Source organism: Eutrigla gurnardus (genome assembly GCF_963514095.1).
Source record: "Eutrigla gurnardus genome assembly, chromosome: 10".
In the NCBI taxonomy this organism is placed as follows: Eukaryota; Metazoa; Chordata; class Actinopteri; order Perciformes; family Triglidae; genus Eutrigla; species Eutrigla gurnardus.
In genome coordinates, this window is record NC_139924.1 from 3,651,770 (window position 1) to 3,657,769 (window position 6,000).

The 6,000-nt window shown below is 43.5% G+C and overlaps 1 long non-coding RNA gene across 1 annotated transcript in view; it reads right to left on the bottom strand.

Moving 5' to 3' along the window:
• Nucleotides 1–783, bottom strand: part of LOC311020145 — a 128,462-nt gene extending 127,679 nt beyond the window's left edge. Inside the window, exon 1 of the long non-coding RNA XR_014597878.1 lies at nt 535–783. This is a non-coding gene — a long non-coding RNA (uncharacterized lncRNA). The remainder of the gene's footprint in view (nt 1–534) is intronic.
• Nucleotides 784–6,000: the final 5,217 nt, after the last annotated feature.

The window sequence follows — 6,000 nt, forward strand, 5'->3', positions numbered from 1 at the left end:
AAACCACTTTAAAAATCACTAGCTACAAGTTTTTATTGAATATTTGTAAATCTACTCCAGTTGGATTAAAAATAAATACAAATAAGTAAATAAATATATATGAATGTGGGTTTTCAGTAAAATGCATGTTTGATCATATTTTTTAAAGTAAAGAGTGAGCAGCAATACTGATTCTGTCATCACACTAAACACTCAACCGTCTCCGTGATTTCTCCCCGTTTGCGACCACGTGGCTGCATTCAACGTTTTTTCACCACGTGTACGCGACACCAACATCTGAGCAGATCAACCCAATGTCCAGTGCTGAAAGGAGCAGCAGGAGTTTCACTACTTCCACTGCGGTCGGTGCTGCTGCTGAGAGGAGACTCCTGTTACACAATCCCTCACTATCACACCCACTACATGACTTCAGAGCACATGCAGATGGAAAAGCACTGTATGAACAGAGGACACTGAGAAGATGGGAGTTTGGAAGCAGAAAAGGCAGGTAAAGGAAAAGAGTGAGCAGTTCTTTGGTCTTTCCTGAGCACTGACCTGGACAGCATCGCAAACAGCGCTGGCCAGCTTCTCATCTCCGCTTCTCTTCTCAGATTTCACACTCCAGCTCCTTCCTGGCTGCCTTTTGAAGTTGGTCCCTCCGCTATTTCTTTGCTGGAAGTCGTTGGCAGTGGAGTGAATGAGAGACGAGGAGGTAGATAGGGTTGAAATCACTCTTTTTTCCCCTCTCCTTCTTATTTTCTTTACTTCCTCATTGTTCTATTTTGCCCTAGATCAGAATCTGCACCTCCACTTGTTCGTCCATAGCAAAAAAAAATAATCTCTCCACACACACTGAGGACCGGAAAACAACATTATGTGAGAGTCAGAGACAGAGAGAGAGAGAGCAGCAACAAAAGTCTGCTCAGTCACCTTGTATCCCTTCTGTTCAAATTTAGAGGCTGGATTTCAGGCTGCAAGGCGAACTCTACTGGGCATGCCCATAACCGAGAGGCACACTTTGTAATGAGCACTCACTTCCTCTCTTGTTCTTGCCTTCCCCCCTCCTCCCTCACAGCTCTTTCTCTGCCTCCCCTCCCTCCTCTCTCCCTGTGTATCACTTCAGCAGCGATCAGGATTTGGTGCTCGGACCAAAGTCCACAAAGCAAGCCCCAGCTCTGAAGCAGTGTCGGAAAATATGAAAAAAAAAGAAGATCTGCAGAGAAACGTAATTTCAATCATAAACTCATCCAACCTGCCAAAATGACCAAGCTGGCTGGTTGGCTTGCTGCATATTTCCAATCCCTCAATCACACATTAGATGTCTGTCTAGACTCGAGTGATGTAATATCTAATCCAACATTAATGGACATGTCACTCAAAACTGCAATGCTCTCACAGTGTGCCTGGGCTCAGCTCTGCCTTATTACTGGTCCTCCCAAAACACAGAGTAATGCTGCTAATACTCAAATATGTCAGGTATGTGGAATGTGCAGTTTTGAAGCAGCAGAGCGGTATCGTTTCCTCTATTCATTGTACATCGATGAACGATGCATTTCTGTAGCTGTTACTTTAGCTGTGCTATCTGAGCTGAGCCCGATTCTCCCCAGCGAACTATCAGGACACTGTGTTTCGAAAGCAGGTTATAGAATGAGGACAGCGAGTTCACAGTGACAGACAGAAAGAGGCAGGCGGGGAAATGTTCCCCCGGGATCTGTGTTGTGCTCAACATTGAGGTGACAAACCAAATAAATGCTTAGGAAAAACAATGCAAACATAATCGCAAAAAATATTATAATGTAGTGAGAGCTGCTGCACAGCTTTGTTGACAGCAATGTAATCCCTGTCGGCGTCTGGAGCAGAGAGTAATCCATCTGGACCATCTGAAGGGTGGAGATAGTGCCAGGTGGAGGAGGTCCAGACGGCTGCAGAGGTCATGGGAAACAACAGGTCGATATGAAGCAAGAGGTCAATGCCACGGTTGGATAAACCAGAGCCTCGTGTGTCCGGGTCAAAGGTGGTCGATGGAGGGATGGGAAGCAAGTAGAAAGAGATCAAAATTAAAAGCTACAAGGCCGAACAAAGGTAGAGAGGGGCCGGTCAAGCTTGAAGTTGCGCTACATGCACAGGAAATATTGTCAGTGTTTATTTAACCGTGTCAACGTGGAATTTCACCAAAAAGGTCCATGAATGTACTACGCGGAAACGATCTGACAGAAGTTTGTTCAAAATGACATGTACAAATCACAAGCACGTTTACAAGGAAAATAGTTTATTCTTGTTTTAACCAAATTCAAAGAAGAAAGCCCGCCGTCATGAGCTCCTCCTCTCTCTAGAATGTAGCATTGTTGGAGTGACAAAGTGAATCTTTGAAATGGGGATAAGTGCCAGTCCATCTTCAAAGGCATTGATGCCGTTGCCTGAGTTTGTTCCCGTGACGATGAACGTAGGTAGAACCTTGGAGGGGTTAGACAGTCCAAGCGTATTGAGGCCTTTCTACTTTAGCAAAGATACTTCTCTGTGGACGTATGGTAAATCCGGTGTGTTGTGGGTAACTGCAGCTTACAGAAGCTTGCAAAGGAGCAAATCTCCACATGGCTTGATAAAGGCAGCACAGGCAGTTTGAGTCTGATCTCAGGTCTGGGTGTCAATATTATGTAATATTCGAGTGGATCAAAGTCGGGGTCGTCACATGGCCTTTAATGTGTCTGAGCCTGCGGTTGCAGACCACACTGGGCTGCTCCTCTTAGCTCAACACTGACTCATTAGCCCTCTCACCCTCGATCGCCAAGGACCTGTGACCCCGGCTATTGCCTGGCTCAGGCCGATTCAGACGTGAGCCCCACGCCTGACAAAGCCCCATCATTAACCCCGGCTCGGCTGCCCCCTCGGCCACAAGCTGCATCCCCCACAGCTTGTCTGGGATGAAATTGAGCGGGTCAGGTAAACACGATGCACCGCTCACCAACCTCAACCTCCCTGACCACCGCCAGGGAGGGACGGGCCCTATACAAGCCCTAGAGGACCAGTGTCCATCAACCTGCTCCTGTGCAAACACAGATGTGTGAGACGTATTGGTGAGCAAGCAAGCCAACCCTAAGTACATGGTGGGGATGTGGAAAGCAATTATGGTGGTAAGACACTTGTTTACTCATTCTCTCAGTCAATAAACCAATATGAAGTAGCTAAAAAACACACAGACATGTTGAACTTGCTAAGCAGTGTGGTGCCTGCACTCAAGTATTACGCTGCCTTGTATTGATCCCCAAAAATACAATGATGAGCTCATGCTGATCTCATTTCTAATGTATACACATATAAAGCAATCAAAATCAATTGAAATGGTTTACCATTGTCATAACAGCTCTATTAGCCCAGCATCAATCCCCATGTTTTGGATTTTTTTTTTACTTGTATCTACTGTAGCAATGAAAAAGATGTTTTATGTCTTGCACGTTTCTCAAGAGCTTCCTCGAGACAAATTTAAAACTATTAAAAAGCAAATACATAAAGAATGTCTTCAAGTCATCCAGATCACTTTTGGCAAAGTAGAATAGCCATTAAAATCTCCAATGAAAATGAAACATTCTGTTCAATGTAGTTGAACAATCAATGGATTTAGTGGGCCGTCCCTTGAATGAAATGCGTTAGCTTGGGACTACTTCAGCAGGTTGGACTCAAAACAGGTAGAGGAAGGAAAAAGAGTAATTACAAAGTCCGAGTTGGACATTTAATTTAAATAGTCCCCCTGAAACACTTTCAACCATTGTTATTTGATTTTGCAAAAGTATTGATCTATTCTTGCCAGGTGTTGGACGTGGTTATAGGCTATTATATTTACAAAACGCTCAAAGCATAATTTGCAACACATGTTGGATGTTTGATCTATTTTTTAAACCCTTTTTTAAACAGCAAAATAGTATGACATAAGACAGAGGATCGCCTACAGAGACGGACACACTACAGTGAATGACAGCAGTGGTCAAACTACTAAAGATAAAGCATGTTTGGGCTTTAAAAGAGGGTTATGTTGAGAATGATGGAGACATGGTGCAAGATTTCCCTCTTGTGCTTTGCAGTGGCTGTTTAACAGCCTGTGTTAAGTCAACCCACGCATGGAGCTCTAGCACCACCCTATGGATTGAACTCATACTGCAGTTGAGAAAATCCCTTGCAAAATCCTTTGTGTAACTCTACTACATACTAATTCCAAGTAAGTAAGAATGTTTTCATGTTAAAAACATGATTTTCATTCATTTAAGTGTGCAGTTTTGCAAGGCATCTTTGTTTCAAATGAAGACAGAATCGGGAGTGCTCTTTATTGGTCTTTTGCTTTCTTCACACTGAATTACTCAAACATCCATCCATCCATCCAACCATTTTCTACCGCTTATCCTGTATTTAGGGTCACGGGGGGGCTGGAGCCGATCCCAGCTGTCATTGGGCGAAGGCAGGGTACACCCTGGACAGGTCGCCAGTCTATCACAGGGCTAACATGTAGAGACAAACAACCATTCGCACTCACATTTTACTCAAACATTTCATAGTATTATAGACCACATAACCCAACCTCCAGATAATCAGTTCATTGAGAACTGATGTGTGAGTGACATGACGTCACTGTAGAGGTTGGCTGGTTTTATGCACCTTAATAGTTGCAACATGCAGTTCTTGTAGACTATTCTCCAACAATACAAAGCCGAACAGGAAGCAGGAGAGGTATGTGGTGCAAAACTTCAAAGATGATCTTGAGATAAAACTTTCTGTTTGTATTTGTATGTCTTGCATCCCTTTCAATAAAACAAGCAGAAAAGTGCATTGATTGTTGGGTCAACTGCAAAAGCAGTATGCAGTGACAAATAATATACTCTATTCATACTGTATACCATTCATCACTGCTTGCAGTTTTAATATTATTGTTTCTGTTATATCAGTTTACATGGTGTTGATTTGTATCAGTTTTATTCTCAAGTCAATTTATGAATACAACTAAAGATCCAACACTTATTTGTATTAGCAGAAGGTAAACACACAGCAACATGCACAATTCCAAGGAACCTGCAAAGATATCAGACTTGTTTGATGTAATCTTACTCTGAGAGGCACTAGAAGAAGGAGAATGTCCTAACAATGTCAGTGTCTGAAACCACTGGCTGCTGGAAGGAAGGACATCATCTTAAAACTTGACTGATTTAGAAAATCCTCAGCAGATTTGTAGTTAATGTGGTGAAGCCAGCAGGATGTTACTTATAGAGAACTTGATTTGGTCTAGTAGAAACAAACTGATGAAATGTATTCACAATATGAAATAATTTCACATCAGAGGAGCTGTTTGTGACAATGTCACTTAGAGATGCAGGCCTCAGCACGCACACACACACACACACACACACACACACACACACACACACACACACACACACACACACACACACACACACACAGGGTAGTTGACAGTAATGGATCGAGGTCAAAGTCCAGCAACTCGTCAAGGACACTTCAACATGACGGCGGTGTGTGTGTGTGTGTGTGTGTGTGTGTGTGTATGTGTGTGTGTGTGTGTGTGTGTGTGTGTGTGTGTGTGTGCTGCCATTGAAGACTGCTGTCCAGAATCATTGGATTGATCTCAATGCTTCTTCTTATTAAAAGCAGCTAATGTGCTATGATTAACAAGTCTAATGCTAGTCAGAACCCACGTCCCAACTAGAGCACTCAGCTCAACCACCCCAGCCTGCCGGCTGGTACCACCATCGCTGAGAGGATCAAAGGTCACACAGCCAAGTCACAACTCTTCTGCGTCCTGGAACCGCAATGGTGGAATGATGGTCAGTGCTCCCAAGCTTCAAACTATCAGCTACTTTACCATCTAGCATCCCTTTTGCACGTGTCAATGACGGTGTGTCAATATACGCTCATTACATGCACAGTGTCTTTTCAAAATACACCTCTCTCTTGACAGGAAGTTAGGTTGAGGCAACGAAACCACCTAATTAGGTTTAGGAAAAGAGCATAGTTGACGTCAGT